The following is a 21,769-nucleotide window of genomic DNA, read 5'->3' as shown; positions in this document are numbered from 1 at the left end:
CTGTATGTTAAAAAAAGATGGCAGCGTCTTCAGAACAGTGTGCGACTCAAGATTCTCTCTCTCTCATGTTAGAAGTGGCAGATTGTGGAAAAGAAGCCAAATTAAAATGGGATTAGATGTGAGAAGCTGGGAGGGTGGTCGGAGCTAGGAGCAGGATGCTGTTACTAGGGTCCACGTGTAGGGCGGGATCCAGACAGTATGAAATGGGGCGGAAGGTATGGGCGAAGAAAAGAGGATGAAAGCCCAAATGAGAGGACGGTTGCAGACAGGGTCACAGCTGTGACATTACGGAGACAATAGGGGAGACTGGGTAAAAGTGTGTAGACATCCCATCTTGGCCAAAGCTGTCTCTCAGCTGGTTTGATCACCTGTCTATTAAATGGGAACATATTTCTCGGCACACACAAAAGGAGAGACCGCTGACAAGGGAGAGGGGCCTTTAAGTGGTTGGATTATAACACTGGGGGCAGTAAATCCCATTTCCTCTCGATTTGGGTGACTGGACTGGACAAGCTTGTTAGACCCGCATATGTGGATGGATATCTACGATATTGAGTGGAGGATTTTGTTAACGGGAGGCATACAGGTCAGGTGTTACATATACAGTATGACGTCTGCACACTATATAGGACAGACAGGTTCCCTTCAAAAAGTGTTAGTAAGGGACTGGTGTTTCACCAACCCAAACACCGACTGTGTCAGGGCAGCAGGCCTCTAAGTCAACAAGTAAAATCAATCAATTCAGAGCTCCTTCCCTAAAGGTTCCTGCATGCACATTGTGCACACACATTGACATACTTACACTCACGCATACATACAAAATGTAAGCAAGTCACTAAGACAGAGGATTCCAGCCTGCCTCTTTAAGCTGACCACAAGCTGTGCACCCCATGAGCTCTGCATGATTTAAGGCCCGGTGTTGGGGGGCTTTGCATTGACACCCAGACAGATATTGGACTGACCTCAAGTCCTTTTCCACTCAAGAGACACCACCCTAAAACAAAAGCAGACACGACAGCAAAGAGGGGGAGAAAATAAGATGGCTTAATTGTTCTCTCACAATTAGCCCATCACTCAAGAGGAACATTAAGCAATCTAGCAAAAAAGTAGCAAAGGGAGGTGGCAGTAGAAGAAAGGGATGAAAGAGGAGGGGGCACTAAAACACCTACTGAGCGAGAGTGAGTGAGAGGCCCTGCTATTGAAGGCGAAAAAGACAAGGAACAGTTGACAATACTGTACAATGCTGTTCTGCACCATTAAGTGGCACGGAGGGCAGGGACAATGAGGCTTATGTCCCCAGAGAGAAGGGGACAGCAGCTCCAGAAGATTTGTCCCTTTCAGCCCATATGCTTTCCGGCCGCCTCACAGGACGCTCCTGCCGCCACGGCCGCATGCTCGGCATCTGGACACACGAGGTCCTCGGTCACCTCATGACCAGGGAGCGAGTAGGGGGAGGGAGGGAGGCAGGGGGGGTCACTTTAGGAACACTAAAGGCTAATCTAGTTTAGATTTTTTTGTAATTGTGGTTTCCCTGAAGCATGAGTAAAGTGTCTGCACAAGGTTATAATGTTGGCCCCCTTGTCAGTGTTAGAGAATATCAGTCTATTCTGTTTTGGAGACATAGTATTTCATATGCATTAAAGTCAAGTGATTATAGCATGACATGTTGCTTTCATGAAATCCTTGCAGTTTTGATCCATAACTCTGCCTAGAGTGCTGAAATAAATTCTACTTAGAACCGACCTCTAGCTTTTGTATGGAACATGCAGTACATACATACAGGCCTTTCAGAGATGCTAGTGTCTGTTTTTGTAAGATAATACATTTGAGTCTGCATGTGGGCAATATCTGTCCAGAAAGTATGTTGTTACAAACTTTCCCTTTACTTTTTGCTATATTGATATGTTTCTCCCAGAAGCTTGTTTTGTGCAGATGTGAATATCTGAATAATACTGTTCTGTGTTTGTTCCTGAGTAACACAGGGTCCTATCTTGTCCCTTCTGGACAAGTGACAAAGAACTGTCACAATGATTGACTGTGGAACTGCTGCCTGCATTTCAAACAAGAGACCTGTCCATCTTTAACACACAGACCCTCAAAAACAAAAGGAGAAGAGAGAAAAGGAGGAGTCGGGGCGCAGCCCAGAGAACAAGAATCACCTCTTAACAAGTGTTTACCCTCATTTGGTTGCAGAGCTGTGGTGCAATAACCTACCGTAACAAATGGCTGCCGCTGATCCAGAAAGAAAACTCAGAGGCTGGTGAGGTCAGGGGTCACTAACTCTGCCATTGTCCCTGACAGGGCAAGCACACTCCAGCTTTTCTCCAGCTTTCAAAGGCCTGTGCTGAGGGTGGAAAGATAGGCCTGAAAACACTGGGTTGGGACCAGGGGCTTTGTGGTAGCTGAGGAAGAAAGAATCAGTCCCAAAAGGTTAAATGAAGAGCGAAAGGGCCCTTCTGTCCAATTACTGAGGGAAAAATGCTCCTCGTGACCTGTCAGGGTCAGAGTTCAGTGCAGCCTTTGGCAGCGGCACACTCAGGCCCTTTGTGGCCCACATGAGATGAACCTCCGCAGTGTTTATCTAAGTGACTCCCCGGCCAATAGTAAGGGTATAAATAATTTTGGGGCCTGAATGCTGCCACTTAACAGAATTAATTTATAGACCTGGACCTTGGCGGGTCAAATTCTTTAACAAACCTGTTTAGCGCGTGGATGCACATGAGGACGATCCATAGAAGGGATTTCTAAAGCATTTCTCTCATGTTTTCTTGTCCAAAAGAGAAGTGAACAAAACTATCCATGGGGTTGTTCTCATCATGGTTTCTATACCAGTCCTAATCCATTACCATCACATAGGACCCACTTAGAACAGAGACACATAAATACACTAGAGACTGTCTACATCAGATTCTGTCCCCAGCAAAGCTATGGGGACCAAGTGCATTTTTTGCTTTCAACTCCAATTGAGAAATGGAAAATGCAAGTCTTGCCAAGTCTCACCTTGAGTGCGACCACCATCTCTCCCTGCCCCCTCCCCTCCATCTCTCCCTGCCCTCCTCCCTTCGCTCCCGCCTTTGAGTCCGGGGACTTTCCCAATCTTCTGCCCACCGCTGTCTCGGGCTGCACTTGTGGTGCTAATACCTGCTCACACAAAGCCCGTTGGAGTGGCATGGTGAGGCTTGGATTAGACTGCCGGAACTACTCCCCCCTGAGCCCATTGGCCACCAGGGATTAACTGACTGAATTAATCATCTAGTAGTTGTTAGGTTAACAAGCAAGGTGCAATCATATTACTGGTTCTGATCTGACTTCTCCCTCTATTTCCTACCTGTTAACGCACCACAGTCAATTTTAAAACATGATGTTGTGTGGTGTTGGCCATGGTGATTATGCCGGTGGGGTTGGGGATGGCACAGGTGGTGGTGGCTGAGCAGGCCAATGAAAAATTCAAGACTCAAAGCTATGGCCTCTAGTGAGGGACTGAAAATGACTAAAAAGTAATCTCTATTAAACCGTAAATAAAGCTTTGAAGTTTGTTTGATTCAGATTTCAGATAGGCGTTTGAACCTTCCAGTGAATCTTTGATTCCACAAGTTGACAACCCAGCTCGTTAGCCAGCATTAGCAGCCATCTTCACAAAAAGGATTTGCAGAAGCTTGTAGAGTATCCAGGTTAACAAGGTTTGCACTTGGGAGTCAAAGGTCATGGAAGTTATTGTTGGTGAGAGTTTGGAATAAAACAGCCTAGAAAAAGGTGTTGTACGGAAACGTTGACCACAATAAATGTGCAGAGGTAAACTCGTCTAAGCAGGAGTTTTTCTGCAAAGCAACATCTTCAACCATATTAAACAATTTCAAAGATTCATATAAGGATAATACATTCATTAGGCCCTAATCTATGGATTTCACATGACTGAGAATACAGATACGCATCTGTTGGGCACAGTTACCTCACAAAATGTATGGGTGTGGATCAGAAAACCAGTCAGTACCTCGTGGGACCACCATTTGCCTCATGCAATCCGGCACATCTCCTTCGCATAGAGGCTGTTGATTGTGGCCAGTGGAATGTTGTCCTACTCCTCTTAAATGGGTGTGCGAAGTTGCTGGTTATTGGCAGGAACTGGAACACGCTGTCATACACGTCGATCCAAAGCATCCCAAACATGCTCAATGGGTGACATGTCTGGTGAGTATGCAGCGGTGGGTGACATGTCTGCTTCCAGGAATTGTGTACAGATCCTTGCAACACGTGTATTATCATGCTGAAACATGAGGTGGTGGATGAATGGCACAACAATGAGCCTCAGGATCTCATCACAGTATCTCTGTGCATTGAAATTGCCATCGATAAAATGCAATTTTGTTTGTTGTCCGTATCTTATGGCTGCCCAAACCATTACCCCACCGCTACTATGGGGCACTTTGTTCACAATGTTGACATCAGCAAACCTCTTGCCCACACGAGGCCATACACGCTGTCTGCCATCTGTCTGATACAGTTGAAACCATGAATCATTTGTGAAGAGCACACTTCTCCAGCGTGCCAGTGGCCATCAAAGTTAAGCATTTGCCCACTGAAGTTGCCTATGATGCCGAACTGCAGTCAGGTAAAGACCCTGGTGAGGAAGAGGAGCACGCAGATGAGCATCCCTGAGATTGGTTCTGACAGTTTGTGCAGAAATTCTTCGGTTGTGCAAAGCCACAGTTTCATCAGCTGTCCGGTTGGCTGGTCTCAGACAATCCCGCAGGTGAAGAAGCCAGATGTGAAGGTCCTGGGCTGGAGTCGTTACACCTGGTCTGCAGTTGTGGGGCGGTTTACAATAGAGAAATTAACATTAAATTCTCTGGCAACAGCTCTGGTGGATATTCCTGCTGTCAGCATGCCAATTGCACACTCCTGCAAAGCTTGAGACATCTGTGGCATTGTGTTGTGTGACAAAACTGCACATTTGTCACGGTTGTTGTAAGAGATGGACCAAAGTGCAGCGTGTGTTGAGTTCCACATATTTATTTAAAGTGAAACTTCTTCAACAAAACAAATAACAAGCAAGAAAACGTGACTACGTGGTGCAACAAGCACAAAACCAAATAATATCCCACAAACACAGGTGGAAAAAATGGCTACCTAAATATGATCCCCAATTAGAGGCAACGATTACCAGCTGCCCCTAATTGGGAGCCATACAAAACACCAACATAGAAATATTGAGCTAGAACACCCCCTTAGTCACGCCCTGACCTACTACACCAGGGCATGACAGTAACCCCCCCCCCCCCCAAAGGTACGGACTCCGGCCGCCAACCTGAAACCAAATGGGGGGGTTGGGGGGGTGACTAGTGTCGGTGGCAGCTCCGGTGCGGGTCGTAGCCCCCCCCAGACCCCGGATGCGACCATGGCGCTGGGCTGAACACCGTGCCTGGACTGGGCACCGGTGCAGAGGAGGGCTCCGGCCCTGGAGCTGGGTTGGACGCCGTGCCTGGACTGGGCACTGGTGCAGAGGAAGGCTTCGGCCATGGCGCCGGGCTGAACGCCGTGCTTGGACTGGGCACCGGCGCAGAGGAGGGCTCCGGCCATGGAGCTGGGTTGGACGCCGTGCCTGGACTGGGCACCAGCGCAGAGGAAGGCTCCGGCCATGACGCCGGGCCGAACGCCGTGCCTGGGCTGGCATCGGCGCAGAGAATGGCTCCGGACATGGAGCTGGGCTGGCCGCCGTGCCTGGACTGGGCACCAGCGCAAAGGAAAGCTCCGGCCTTGGAGCTGGGCTGGCCGCCGTGCCTGGACTGGGCACCGGCGCAGAGGAAGGCTCCGGCGTTGGAGCGGGACTGGCCGCCGTGCCTGGACTAGGCACCGGCGCAGAGGAAGGCTCCGGCCTTGGAGCGGGACTGGACACCGTGCCTGGACTGGGCATCGGCGCAGGTTGCAACGTCTGATGACACGCTCCTCAGGTCAAGTGCGTGGAGCCGGCACAGGACGCTCCGGACTGGGGAGGCGCACTGGAGGCCTGAGGCGTGGAGTCGGCACAGGTGGCACCGGACTGGTGACACGCACTTCATGGGGAGTGCGGGGAGCTGGCACAGGACGTACCGGACTGGGGAGGCGCACTGAAGGCCTGAGGCGTGGAGCCGGCACAGGTGGCACCAGACTGGTGACACGCACCACAAGGCGAGTGCGGGGAGCTGGCACAGGACGCTCCAGACTGGGGAGGCGCACTGGAGGCCTGTTGTGTGGAGCGGGCACAGGTGGCACCGGACAAGTGACACACACTTCAGGGCGAGTGCGGGGAGCTGGCACAGGACGTACCGGACTGGGGAGGCGCACTGGAGGCCTGAGGCGTGGAGCCAGCACAGGTGGCACCGGACTGGTGACACGCACTTCAGGGCGAGTGCGGGGAGCTGGCACAGGACATACCGGACTGGGGAGGTGCACTGGAGGCCTAGTGCGTGGAGCCGGCACAGGTGGCACTGGACTGGTGACACACACTTCAGGGCGAGTGCAGGGAGCTGGCAGAGGACGTACCGGACCTGGGAGGCGCACTGGAGGCCAGATGCGTGGAGCCGGCACAGACTTCACCAGACTGCTGACAGGCTCTTCAGGTCGAATGTTGAGCAGAACACACCTGCACAACATCTCTCTCATCTCTCTCTCTCCCAACTTCTCCATCGCCTCCCTGACGGTCTCTGGCTCTTCAGGGTGAGTACGGGGAGCTGGCACAGATGGCACCGGACGGACTCTTCCACTCTCCGCTGCTCTGCCGACCACCCCTCGTGCCCCCCCCCCCAAAACAAATCTTGGGGTTTCTGTGGCCGCGGTCCCTGGCGTCATCGTTGTCCCCCTATGCTCCTTGGCGTCTCGTGTTCTCCCATTATCTCCTCCCAGGTCCAACTCACTTTGTCCTTCACCACACGTTGCTTGGTCCTTTCTTGGTGGGATATTCTGTCACGGTTGTTTTAAGAGACGGACCAAGGTGCAGCGTGTGTTGAGTTCCACATATTTATTTAATAAAGTGAAACTTCTTCAACAAAACAAATAACAAGCAACAAAACGTGACTACGTTGTGCAACAAGCATAAAACCAAACAATATCCCACAAACACAGGTGGGAAAAATGGCTACCTAAATATGATCCCCAATTAGAGGCAACGATTACCAGCTGCCTCTAATTGGGAACCATACAAAACACCAACATAGAAATATTGAGCTAGAACACCCCCCTAGTCACGCCCTGATCTACTACACCATAGAGAACCAAGGGCTCTCTATGGTCAGGGTGTGACAACATTTTAGAGTGGCCTTTTATTGTCCCAAGCACAAGGTGCACCTGTGTAATGATCATGCTGTTAAATCAGCTTCTTGATATGCCACACCTGTCAGGTGGATGAATTATCTTGGCAAATGAGAAATTCTCACTAACAGGGATGTAAACACATTTGTGCATAACATTTTAGAGAAATAAGCTTTTTGTGAGTATTGAATATTTCTGGGATCTTCAGCTCATGAAAGATGAGAACAACATGTTGCGTTTATATTTTGTTCAGTAAATTTGAAATGAAAGTCTTCAAATAAACTAGAGAACAATCCATCAAAGCCTTGCTGCTCTTAAATGAAGCGGCCTGGAACAAAGTATGTGCTATGAAAGCTTTAAGTCGCTTCCGCTGTGGAATCCATTTTGCATGCTACCAGAGTACGGTCCATGGTACTGGGACAACAGGACAATGTGTGAGGGAGAGATGGGAATGGGGGGATGGAGGTTGGAGGTTGGAGCCGTTGTTGAGGATTTTCCTCTCCCTGGGATTCCTCTCGGCAGGCCCTTTCTCCATCCCTCAAGACTTGGGCTAAGCCTGTTGGACACGCATCAGGCCTGGTGAAGGGGAGAGTCTAGGGCTCCCAGGGGCTTACAGGCCCTTAGAGGGAGCGGGGTGACCTTTAATCAAGGATCAGGAGCCAGGCCTGCAGCTGAAGGCCCCCAGGAGCCCTGATTATACCTCTGGCCTCACAGCCCACTGCCGCTACATAGCATCAGTCGGGTTGAGATGAAGCGGTCAGCACAGGCACGAGGTATATGACAACACGGCTTAATCTCAATAGGTTAGCGTTATCCTCATCCCCATACACTGGACAACTCACTCCAGAAAACCCATAAGGCAGGGGTGCATGTACAGTATATATCCTACTCTCCAGATCTTCACTGTCTGCGGGTTTGGTCTGCTGGTCACCAACTCGAAGACAAACACAAAAAATGTCATTATGCCTCCCGGACACGGTAGTTGTCCCTGACTAATAGATATCCCAAGTGAAGTTTGTGCATGGATTGAGATTCAGCTAATGTGCATGTTTCCTCTGTGTTTATCAGAGAGCCAGGCTCATCCTCCAATGGATTGGTCATGAAATACAAATAGTGTCAGAAGTGGGATCCTTAAAGCACATAGTGGTCCATAAATTGTTACCGTTTAATATACTAAGTTCAGCTGGGCGGCGTGTTGACCACTTTCCCCGTCTATCCTCAGATAAGGCAGAGTCGCAGGTCACCATATGGAGCAGCTCACATTTCTGTCTCTGGAGTTGAGATTTTGGGGGAAAAGGCAACATTAGGGTAACATTAAGGTTAACGTTCTGACCACTTAACTACTGATGTTACGGAAATAAACTATTTCCAACTTTATTATGCATCTCATTCTGCTGGGTCAGATGGTGACCTGCGACTCTGGCTTATCTGAGGATAGACGGGGAAAGTGGTCAGTACGCCGCAATTGGCGCCCAAAATAGGAGACGTACTTACTTGTTAAATCCGTCATAATTGTCTAATCCAGAAAATGAAGAAAATGACTGGTAGGCTGGGGAAATGTTCTTAGTGATGTTGATTGGCAGATTCACTCGTACCGTAGGTGCTGTACTATTTGTTTAGCAGTTTCATAACAGATAGAGGCTTAGGACAGCAGGGGTTGTGGAGTGGAGGCAATAGAACCGCTGAAAGCCTCACTGACAGGGAGGCAGCGTGACACTAGCCCTAGAATCATCACTGAACCTACCGCGCAGTTAGTCTCATGCTAGATGGCATGGATCTGCTCTTTCTTTACCCGAAGAATGAGCGGGCACTCAATTAAGGGCTGCCCATTGAGCCTGCAGAGTGAGCTTGAATGCGGGCCCCTCCAGAGGAATGAAGTCCCATGAATAGATGGCAGGCCCTCATGAAATATTAAAGAGCGGACAGATTTCCCACAATATTTGTACACCTCCCTTTGTGGGGATTTCTCCCTCCATTGAGCCCGAAACTGTTAACACATCCGCTCTGAAGCACGGCCCGCGGAACTATGCTAAAGAGTCCCGTGGTCCGGGGCATCAAACGATGGGCCCCCTCTTCCCTCCCTTTTTTTTCTCTTCAGTCGATCTCCCTCTCTCGCGTTCTCTCTCTCTATGCCCATGACCATGGCTTACAGACAGAGAGAAGTCCTGAGCTATTCATGGAAGGGATTACAGCAGTTTTAATGACCACCTGCCCTTTCTCCTGCACTGTATTGTGTAGTGTTGGGCCGAGCAGCTAGGATTTCTCTGTTTTTAAAGGGTCAGATACCAACTACTGACCCTTGTCTCCACCATCACAAACCTGACGGGCACTGCCCCCAGATAGGTGGTGTGGTCATAGTTAATGTTATTATTAACATCCATCCATTTAGCCAACATGGTCATTTCATAGGCTACAGCTTCTCTTGTGTGACAAAAATAATGTTCAAATGAAACCAACAGTTTGTCAATGTTTTAGTGTTTTAAAGTGGAGTGAGTAATACTGGGCATGACTCATATTGTCTATAAGATAATGGCTGACATTTTTAGTGCTAAAGTCTTCTGCAAAGTGCCAAAAAATGACAATAAACCTCAGCATGATTTCATTCAAAATTCTTGTTCAACAACGTGAATTATGAAGAGGCAAATGTTTATGTACTGCTCAGTGTACTGAACTCAAGTTAAATAATGATGTATTGCTCAGTGTACTGAACTCAAGTTAAATAATTGCCTACTCATGCCACATATTGTTGAAGAATGTTTCAAATTAAATCGCAATGCAAGATTATAATGAGGTTTACGGTCATTTTTGCACATTGCTTTTTCACTACCAAAATGTTGCCCAAGGTATTATGTTAATAGAAAAATATAATATATAATATAATATGGTTATGTAACAGTTAATGGAAGTTACGATGGGCCCTTACTATTCTTTTATATCCTTTATGGGCTGCTCTTATCACAAAGAGTTTTGTGCTGATGAATTTTAAGCATAGAACCTACCATGTTTCATACACGTGAACATTATACGGCTTGGCGTGTTCTGTATCTATCTATAATCAGATGACGTTTGCAGTTATTTGTGGATTTCACCTACCAAAAGACTTTCAAGTGTAGCTCAGCCATCAGAAGTAAACAAGTGATTTTTGACATTCTCTTTTTTTTCATTGCTTTTCTCCCCTCGTCCATCTTTCCTCGCCCTCTACCCATTCCTTTCACACACGCATGCACACGCACGCACGCACGCACACACAGGGATCAGGCCTGAGTGCTGCTGCATGGAGAGTTCAGGCAGCTCGGTGAAGGAGGTGTTTCAAGCTGCCATTAGCATCAGAATGGCAACATATTCCTGCCGTGAGTCAACATTAGTTCATTTCAGAATCGAGGGGCTGAAGGCAGGCCAAAAAACTATAGCTCCCTCCTCTGGATACGTGTTCTGGGTCCTAACAGTGGCTGTGCCTTGCACCGTGTTTACGTGTGTGGTCCATCCTCATTGTGGAGTGAATGAACTACACCTGTTCTGTATTTCTTTGGAATGTATGGTGGCTCACAAACAGGTCTCAAGGCCCGTCAGCGGCTTTTCCAGCAAAAGTACACAGAAAATGTCACTCTCCCCTGTGTAAGATTTGCATTGTCTTCACAAACAAATGGCTATCAAATGTTGTACTTGTGTCAATGGGGGGGGGGGGGGGTGAGTACTAGGCAATGAATAGGGTACATAACCAATGTATTTAGGTGCTTGTGCCTTTGTCCCAGCTTTATGCCGTTTACTGTAAGGACAGAATTACATCTGATGAAGACCAGTAATGATGAAGAATATTAAACAGCAGACTATAAAATGGGGAGAATTGGCAACCAAGAGTTGTATGGTGTTCTTTATACATACATGTATATTTGAATAGTATGTTATTTAATAGTTTAACATTTTATAACAGGGTCATCACATTGCCCTTTTACACCACAACTCTTGCCCATCACATTGGATCTGTGTGTGAGTGAGAGAGAGAGAGAGAGGGGTGTGTCTCTGCACTACACTGTTCAATCCACCAGACCTCCAGCTGGGTCCACAGGGGAGAGGAGTCCCATGGTCTGGCCTCCATATGCTAGTGCTCTGGACCCAGGCTGTCAGTGTTAGCCCCAGCACATGGAGGGCAGTCGGGGGTAAGCGGGGGGCCGCCTCCCTACCAGTATTGTGCGGAGGGGACGGGAGCCGAGCGGGGCCCAGCAGGAGAGGAGAGGCCTTTTCTAAAGAGTGAGCCAAATGAAGCTCTCTTTCTCACACCCTGCTTTCTCTCTCCCTCCGCTCTCTCTCTCCCTGCTTTCTCTCTCCCTGCTTTCTCTCCCTCCGCTCTCTCTCTCCCTGCTTTCTCTCCCTCCGCTCTCTCTCCCTCCGCTCTCTCTCCCTCCGCTCTCTCTCCCTCCGCTCTCTCTCCCTCCGCTCTCTCTCTCTCTTTCTTATTCACCCACACCACCTCCCCTCTTTCTTCTCTGGGCTGGCAGATTGATACACTCGCTGAAATGTGATTTTTGTTTCAGTGTTCTCTGTGAATTGACTTTTCTGAAACCGAACCGACCATTCCTCTTTCCCACTAACATATTCTCGGCTAAATTCAATCGAGCCACACTGCGCTGTTTTTCAATCATTTTGTACACATTCAAGTCGCTCGCGAGAAGATGTAAGGAAGGGACCAGACAAATCTCTTTGGTCTTTCTATGCACAATGTCTCTCATTTTGAATTCCCACATGTATTGCTGATCACCAGTCTGAATGGTCCTGATTAAGTGTTGTTTTTGTGGTCTCCACACTTGAATTCCAAAGCCCGAGGGAGACATTTTCCCTTTTGTCTTTGACATCAAAGTTATTTGGGACGGAGTGTTTCTCAGCGACTGATGAATCATGGGGTCATCAAGTCTAATGTGTGTTTACCAACCACCACCCAACCAATCTTGGACTATGAAACTATGGAATCACCATGCGGCATAACATGCATTCTTCAAGTGTTGGTGTGTTTTTGTGGTGGTACTGATTCCCATAGAGATCCTATATAATTCTATACGTAATTCAATGGTGATTCCTGAATTTGTTTCTGTCAAAAACTGAGACATTCTTCCTTTTTTGGGTTTGGTTAAAGAGGAGGCCTTTTATTTTGATGATCACTTTAATGTATTAGTCATGTCTGCTATTCAGTTCCATAAATGGTGTGGATTGGCCTGGGTTTTAAAGCTCCAATTGTCAATGGACCCAGTCCAGTACAGGACAGACTCTAAATAGGCTGTGGAGAGTCATTCCTTTAATGAAATAGTAGAGTGTACTGCTGAGTACAAACATACTGTGTGGATTAACAGAGCTATCACAGGGAGTTTGTTCTATGTGAAACTGCCCATCAACTCACATGTCTTATTTCAAGTTTGGTGTACACATGGTATACACCATCCAACAAAATGCTTACTTGCAGGTTCTTTCTCCACAATGCAACAACAATAAGAAATAATGAAAGATTACAATACAAACATAAAGTAAATGGCTCAGTAGAATATAATAAACATTTTAAGAAGAGTATTATTCAGGAAGGCACAATTTATTGTACAATATTTACACATCAGAGAAAGGGGGATTGGGAGGTGTTTAAATTGTGCAGTATAAGCAATAGTAAATAAGAATCTGGTAGCAGCAATTGTGATATGTCTCTGTCTGTCTGTCTGTCTGTCTGTCTGTCTGTCTGTCTGTCTGTCTGTCTGTCTGTCTGTCTGTCTGTCTGTCTGTCTGTCTGTCTGTCTGTCTGTCTGTCTGTCTGTCTGTCTGTCTGTCTGTCTGTCTGTCTGTCTGTCTGTCTGTGTGTGTGTGTGTGTGTGTGTGTGTGTGTGTGTGTGTGTGTGTGTGTGTGTGTGTGTGTGTTTGCGCGTGAGGGAGTGCATGTGTGCTAAGTTGCAGAGAATCAGAGCAGGTGGTCAGTCCAGTTCAAGTGTTCAGCAGTCTGATGGCTTGTAGATAGAAACTGTCTCTGAGCCTGTTGGTATCAGACCTCATGCTCCGTCTTCCCGACGGTAAGGGAGTGAACAGCTCGTGGCTGGGGTGTGTGGTCCTTGATGATGCTGCGGGACTTCCTCAGGCACTGTACATATAACAGAGTGAATAGTTGATAAAGCAAGAGAAGATTGATATATAGATCAAAAAGATGTACTACATTTACTGTATTTGTGTATTCTAATGGTAGGTAACCGAGTGTTACACATTTTTAGGTATACAATATACAATATCATATAGCATTGACTCCAGCAAGGTTATGGTGATTTTGTATATTATTATAAATTGCGTGTTAATGTTATACTATTATTTTCTATTATACTATAGATTATTAAACTGCTAAAAAAGTTTGACTATAAAAGTTGTGAGTATTATACAACGAGGTGTAGCTGTGCTGTACCTAAACTGTAGCTGCTAATATCATCATCATAATGTAAATACAGTTTTAACAATAACTTACACTACCGTTCAAAAGTTTGGGGTCACTTAGAAATGTCCTTGTTTTAGAAAGGGACATTTTTTTGTCCATTAAAATAACATCAAATTGATCAGAAATACATTGTAGACATTGTTAATTTTGTAAATTACTATTGTAGCTGGAAACTCGTACAACGCTGTGTACTACTCCCTTCACAGAACAGCGCAAACTGGCTCTAACCAGAATAGAAAAGGGAGTGGGAGGCCCCGGTGCACAACTGAGCAAGAGGACAAGTACATTAGATTGTCTAGTTTGAGAAACAGACGTCTCACAAGTCTTCAACTGGCAGCTTCATTAAAAAGTACCCGCAAAACACCAGTCTCAACGTCAACAGTGAAGAGGCGACTCCGGGATGCAGGCCTTCTAGGCAGAGTTCCTCGGTCCAGTGTCTGTGTTCTTTTGCCCATCTTAATCTTTTCTTTTCATTGGCCAGTCTGAGATATGGATTTTTCTTTGTAACTCTGCCTAGAAGGCCAGCATCCTGGAGTCGCCTCTTCACTGTTGACGTTGAGACTGGTGTTTTGCTCCAGATACTCAACTAGATTGACCTCAAACCTCATTGTTTGTAGACATGTTATTATTAATTGTGTGAGCCAAACTTGCACATTATGGAAATTAAACGTAGATCAAACTGTGTAAAATGACTGAATGGCCAGGGGTGGAATTGGTGATATAAAAAGTGCTGATTTAGTAGCTGACTTCCTGGTGATTTTGCTGAATTCCTGGTGATTTTACTGAATTCGAATTCCTGGTGATTTTACTGAATTGCTGGTTATTTTCCAGACTGATGTTTTTCTAACTATATTGAGGACACGTTGGCTGAAATAACAACACTATAAAATAGACATTTGTATCCGTAATTTATATTTGACTATGACAGTGATGGTATGGTACATTGGAATTATTGGCACAATTTGAAACAATAATTTACTGTTTTCATAAACCCAGCTGTTGAATGGCGAGTTATTATCTCAGAGGTTTTATTGATTTTCAAGTCTGCTCTGACCATGTTCCTCTGCTGCCCTCTACTGTTGCTGTTCTGAACTCCAAGTAGAGTGACACAGATCAAGGGATTTATCTCAATTCATTGATACCTTGCACCCTATCTCCTCTCGCCTCTTTCTCAACTGTATTGTAGGAGAGTCAAGACTACTTACTTACACAACACATAGCATTTACAGACTTTTTTTTGCACCATATCTTTGGTTTTATCCACTAGGTGGCGGAGGAGGGTCATGCATTTGTACATTTGTACCAGGGCATTCTTCTTTTATGTCACGGCCGTTTAGAAGTATTACATCCAGTGCTGGCTGGTGGGCGGAGATCTCGGCGGGAATGGGCTTACTGTAATGACTGGAATAGAATAAATCAAACGGTGATGTGTTTCAATTACAAATCAGCCCGCCTACGATATCTCCCCCCACAAGAGTCCTCTGATTGCGTCGTCATGTGTGCTGGGACTGGACGCCAAACCATCACTTTTTTCATTATTTCAGTCCAAATACTGCTAAATAACTCATATATAGCATGGTTTATCCAGGAGAGTATCATCCCAGTATCATACCCAAAACATTATTGCTTTCCTTTGTAAGAGCTGATAAATTACAATCTACACAATGTGCCAACGTACAATCACAGGATTACGCTGTACAGAACAGAATCAGTATAACTTCATTATTAATCACCCATGAATAAATACTACATAATGTCATCTGACATAGGTACAAGAGATACCAAACACAGAAAAGTTCAGATCTTTAGCCAGCTGGTGTCAGCGTTATAACTGCTATATGAGGAGAATGAATTAATTAATTAATTAATAATTATTATTGTTCTTCATAATAATAAAATGTATTGTTCTTCATCAAAAATGATTTTTTTCCCCACAGCTCACCAGTGCATTTGAAAAGTAGTTATAACATTGTATTTTTTGTGTTTAATTAAATTATAATTTAATTTGAAACTAATTTGAGACATGCCCAAATGATGTACATTGAAGTTGCAGTCTGTGATTGGTACATCCATTTTTTTATTTTAAAATTAATGATATATAGTAGTTGATTATTGAAGAATATAACTAAATGCCTCATGAGCTTAGTTCAACTGTTGTACCTCATCAGAACCCCCAAATCCTGTTTAACTCCATTGGTTGTAAACAATGTAATTGTAATTTAATACTGTAGGGCCATACTTGCGAACATTAGAAAAAGTTTCAATTTAACCTAGACCTCCAGGTCAAAATGCGCATCAGCCAATTAAAATCGTTGAGGTACTTGCACATGATAGAACGCTACACTGTATGTGGTCTCATCAGATAACCTGGCACACGTTAGCCCTATGGCCCCATCAGATAACCTGGCACACGTTAGCCCTATGGTCCCATCAGATAACCTGGCACACGTTAGCCCTATGGTCCCATCAGATAACCTGGCACACGTTAGCCCTATGGTCCCATCAGATAACCTGGCACACGTTAGTCACCCTTTTTGCTAAATTCACCAGCTGACAGTGACTATTTCCTGTACCAAATTCTGCATCATCTTATTAACAAAGATCTTATACTTTGTAGCCACCAACCAATGGTATTTCTTAAAATAGGTCGACTTGGCCACCAGAAGGATATTTTAAACCTCCAAATTCAAGGTTTACTTTTGTTCCACTAGATCTGTAAAGTGTAGTGTCCCACTCAATATTGCATGATGCATCCTTGACAAGGCAGGCTACTAGCTACACATGACAAAATCCCATGTTTTTGCCTATCACACACATTCATGTGTTTTCACAGCAATAAAGATGTAGGAGGATTATATAACATGTAAATGTATTGTAAAAAAAAGTCGCTAACGCTGGTACTTACGTCAAATAGCTGTAATCTACACCTCCCTTACCGCTATCACTAATTGGTGGTATGCTCCACAAAGAAGTTAAGTCCAGAGAAAGCAAAATACGATGGATGGGAGTTCAAATCCCCCTTGGGGCAAGGTTTTTGTTTTAGGAAAAAACAATCCACTGTTTGTCCTCGAGTCAAATAACGCATATGTGACGAAGTAGATGATAATAAAAATGCATATAAAACTCTGTAGGCTTACATTTATGTGTAAATGTCCATGGAATATAGACTATGCAATATGACTATTAGGCCATAGCAGTGTTTGCCTTTAAGAGGACCTTCCCCAAACTGTTGCCACAAAGTTGGAAGCACAGAATTGTCTAGAATGTCATTGTATGATGTAGCATTAAGATTTCCCTTCACTGGAACTAAGGGGCCTAGCCCGAACCATGAAAACAGTCCCAGACCATTATTCCTCCTTCACCAAACTTTATATTTGGCACTATGCATTGGGGTAGGAAGCGTTCTCCTGGCATTCGCGTGATTCATCACTCCAGAGAATGCATTTCCACTGCTCCAGAGTCCAATGGCAGCAAGCTTTACACCACTCCAGCCGACGCTTGGCATTGCGCATGGTAATCTTAGGCTTGTGTGCGGCTGCTTGGCCATGGAAAACCATGGCAGTAAGACGGCACTCAACGAGCTGTATACTCCACACACAGAGACACGTACAATGATCTCCCTCACCCTCCATTTGGCAAATCTGACCAGAACTCTATCCTCCTGATACCTGCTTACAAGCAAATCTAAAGCAGGAAGCACCAGTGACTGGCTCAATAGCTACAGGACTGTTTTACTAGTACAGACTGGAATATGTTCCGGGATTCTTCCGATGGCATTGAGGAGTACACCACATCAGTCACGGGCTTCATCAATAAGTACATCGATGGCGTCGTCCCCACAGTGACCATACGTACATACCCCAACCAGAAGCCATGGATTACAGGCAACATCTGCACTGAGCTAAAGGGCAGAGCTGCCACTTCAAGACATCTTTCTATGCCCTCCGACAAACAATCAAACAGGCAAAGCGTCAATACAGGACTAATATTGAATCGTACTACACCGGCTCCGATGCTCGTCGGATGTGGCAGGGCTTGCAAACTACTACAGACTACAAAGGGAAGCACAGCCGCGAGCTGCCCAGTGACACGAGCCTACCAGATGAGCTAAATAACTTCTATGCTCACTTCGAGGCAAGCAACACAGAAGCACGCATGAGAGCATCAACTGTTCTGGACAACTGTGTGATCACTCCCTCCTTAGCCAATGTGAGTAAGGCCTTCAAACAGGTCAACATTCACAAGGCTGCAGGGCCAGATGGATTACCAGGACGTGTACTCCGAGCATGTGCTGACCAACTGGCAAGTGTCTTCACTGACATTTTCAAGCTGTCCCTGACCGAGTCTGTAATCCCAACATGTTTCAAGCAGACCACCATAGTTCCTGTGCCCAAGAACACCAAGGTAACCTACTTAAATGACTACCAACCCGTAGCACTCACGTCTGTAGTCATGAAGTGCTTTGAAAGGCTGGTTATGGCTCACATCAACACCATTATCACAGAAACCTTAGACCCACCCTAATTTGCATACTGCCATAACAGATCCACAGATGATGCAATCTTTATTGCACTCCACACTGCTCTTTCCCTACTGGACAAAAGAAACACCTACATGAGAATGCTATTCATTGACTACAGCTCAGCGTTCAACACCATCATGCCCTCAAAGCTCATCACTAAGCTAAGGACCCTGGGACTAAACACCTCCTTCTGCAACTGGATCCAGGACTTCCTGACAGGCCGCTCCCAGGTGGTAAGGGTAGGTAACAATACATCTGCCACTATGATCCTCAAGGGTGCATGCTCAGTCTCCTCCTGTACTCCATGTTCATTGTTTGCTATCATAGTAAAGTGCCCTAGTAGTTCTATCATGTGATTCCAAATCCTGAATCCATCCATACTATTTGACCACAGATAGTGCTATCCAGAATCCTTGGCATGTCCCTACCCTAAACCTAGCCTTAACTCTTACACTAACCATAAACCTTACCTAACCCTTACCTTAACCATTTTAAATGGGATGTCTCAAGGATCCCGGATAGCATGGGCCATTTGACTACAGGCAGTAACCTTCGCTGTTGGTTAAACAGGCAAGACTGCTAAGCAGTGCATGTAGCCCTGCCCCACGTAGAGTTGGTAGCTAAATTGAATATCCAAGTGTTCATTGGCTGAGCTGGCAAATACGTTTTCTTTTACTGGTATATTCCCAAACCACTGTTTCCACTCAGGCCAAGCTGGCTTTGACAATTTTAAATGTGACAGAATTTTTTTTTGCAAACAGTGCTGAGATCTGCAATTTACAGTTGCTAAGTACGCACTTGTTATTCTTGAACATTTTAGCACAGAAGTGATCCAGACATTTTGTCTACACTCAATGGCAATGATCAGCTACTGATTAATGATGAACATGACAGGGATTGCAGTAACTAATAAAAATGTATTAATTGATGCTATCTTTTTCACTGAGACAGTACACAGTTATCAACATGTCAGTTTACACATCAATATACATTTGCCGGAGTAAGCTATGAAGCTAATTTCCATCCTTAACACCCGGGCATGCTACACAACCCACAACGTACTGAGATGCATTTTCAGATATGGTTAGATTTGTTTGCAAGCGTACTCCATTAGGATGTGAATCTACTTTATCTGTTAATATTTCATTTAAAAAAACAATGTGTGTCTAAGTGTTGGAAAAATGAATATTTTGTCACACAGTAGCCTAATAGTACACCCACAATTCAAAAATATAATGGTAGGCTTGTCTTGGGAGTGGATCAGCTGGTTGCTGTAGAGTGAGTTGCATCGCTGTGGGCTGCAGGCCAGACTGGCAGAAAAAAGGCCCAAGTGCTGTCATGTAGAACCTGCCCAGTGGTGCATTATGGGAAAAGGCACGGGTCACTGGCTTGGTGAACTGAACAGGGAACTCTTGTCTCTCATCACTTGAGAGAAGCAGGGCCACACCTAGCACAGGAATTTAGCCAAGGCAAACTGACTTGAAGAAAAACCATTAGGTCTTCTATTGAAACAAATTATCTAATCTATCATCTCTGTTTTTGGTTTTATGCTGCTTCATTATTGTATGTATGACCTAACCTAGAGAAGTCATCACAGCACGACTGATGACATTTTCTATCCCACAATCCTTTCCATTCTTTAGAGTTTCACATTTCCCTGCTATGAGTAAAACAAGAAGAGGTGGCAGACCAGCATTCGGCACAATCTCAGTCTCAATGATTACCTCTTCAAAGTGCCCAGGGAAGGTGGATGTGACAGGAAAGGGAATTTCTGGACATTGGATCCTGCATTTGAGGACTTATTTGAGAAAGGCAACTTCAAACGCCAGAGAAGGGTGAGGAGACACTGCCTGTCTATGTACCGGCACCTTTTGTCAGTAACCCTTGGACCCTCTCCCAGCCAAACTCACCTCAGGCCACCTCAAACAGCTATCCACAGTCGCAACCTGTCAACAGACATGCATTCCAAATGGATACGTCAGCTCCCCTGTGACCTACTGCCATCAGCTCCAAACCACCTACAGTGCTTACCACTGAAAGGTGTCCGTTCTGGTGCCATATAACGGATGCCCCTACGGTGGTATGACCCAGCCTTTGAGCCCCAGTGGTGGCTAGACTTTCTCAGCTAGCTACCCCCATTTCTCCTATGTCAGACAACCAGAAATGTCACTTATGCACTCATTTGAATAGATGTTGGAATCAGGTTTGCGAACATTGAACGCATGTTTTCTCCAGATTTCAGCTAATTTATCAAATTAAATATTTGTGCAAATACAGACAGATTGTTGTTTTGATATCTGATAGGATTTTAATAGCTAATTTACAAACCCAGTATTTCTCCAGCTAATCACATTTGGACCAGGTTGGACGGCAATCCGATGAGTTATTTTATTTTGAAATGGGCTATCATGCTTCTTTATTACAGGCAGGCTATTAGGCTGTTCGTTGTTAATGTTATTTATTTTCCATTTTTTATTGAATTAAATATTTAAGGCTGGGGTCGGCCTATTGCATTTTTCTTCGGGATTTTCCACTTTAGGCATTTTGGTATTGTAGGCAGTGGTGGAAAAAGTACTCAATAGTCATACTTGAGTAAAAGTGAAGATAACTTAATAGAAAATGACTCAAGTAAAAGTGAAAGTCACCCAGTAAAATACTACTTGAGTAAAATTATACAAGTATTTGGTTTTAAATATACTTAAGTATCAAAAGTAAAAGTATAAACCATTTCAAATTCCTTTATATTATGCAAACCAGATGGCACAATTTTCTCATTTTTTTATTGATGGATAGCCAGGGGCGCACTCCAACACTCAGACATATTTACAAATGAAGCATTTGTGTTTAGTGAGTCCGTCAGATCAGAGGCAGTAGGGATGACCAGGGATGTTCTCTTGATAAGTGTGTGAATTGGACCATCTTCCTGTCAAAATGTAACGAGTACTTTTGTGTGTCAGGGGAAATGTATGGAGTAAAAAGTACATGAATTTCTTTAGGAATGTAGTGTTGGAAAAGTTGGAAAAAATATAAATACTAAAGTAAAGTACAGGCACCCCAAAAACTGCTTAAATAGTACTTTAAATATTTTTACTTAAGTACTTTACACCACTGATTGTAGGTATTGGTATTTTATTTAGATCCCCATTAGCTGTTGTGAAAGCAGCAGCTACAGTGAGGGAAAAAAGTATTTGATCCCCTGCTGATTTTGTATGTTTGCCCACTGACAAAGAAATGATCAGTCTATAATTTTAATGGTAGGTTTATTTGAACAGTGAGAGACAGAATAACAACAAAAAAATCCAGAAAAACGCATGTCAAAAATGTAATAAATTGATTTGCATTTTAATGAGGGAAATAAGTATTTGACCCCTCTGCAAAACATGACTTAGTACTTGGTGGCAAAACCCTTGTTGGCAATCACAGAGGTCAGACGTTTCTTGTAGTTGGCCACCAGGTTTGCACACATCTCAGGAGGGATTTTGTCCCACTCCTCTTTGCAGATCTTCTCCAAG

The 21,769-nt window shown here is 45.0% G+C and overlaps 1 pseudogene; it reads left to right on the top strand.

Annotated features, from left to right (window-relative positions):
• The first annotated feature begins 1,346 nt into the window (after positions 1–1,346).
• On the top strand, positions 1,347–20,372 carry LOC115166371 (forkhead box protein D5-A-like; annotated as a pseudogene).
• The last annotated feature ends 1,397 nt before the right edge of the window (positions 20,373–21,769 follow it).

Source organism: Salmo trutta, chromosome 28 (assembly GCF_901001165.1).
Source record: "Salmo trutta chromosome 28, fSalTru1.1, whole genome shotgun sequence".
In the NCBI taxonomy this organism is placed as follows: domain Eukaryota; kingdom Metazoa; phylum Chordata; class Actinopteri; order Salmoniformes; family Salmonidae; genus Salmo; species Salmo trutta.
The sequence above is the reverse complement of the archived record's forward strand: the minus strand, read 5'-3'. Positions and strand labels throughout refer to the sequence as shown.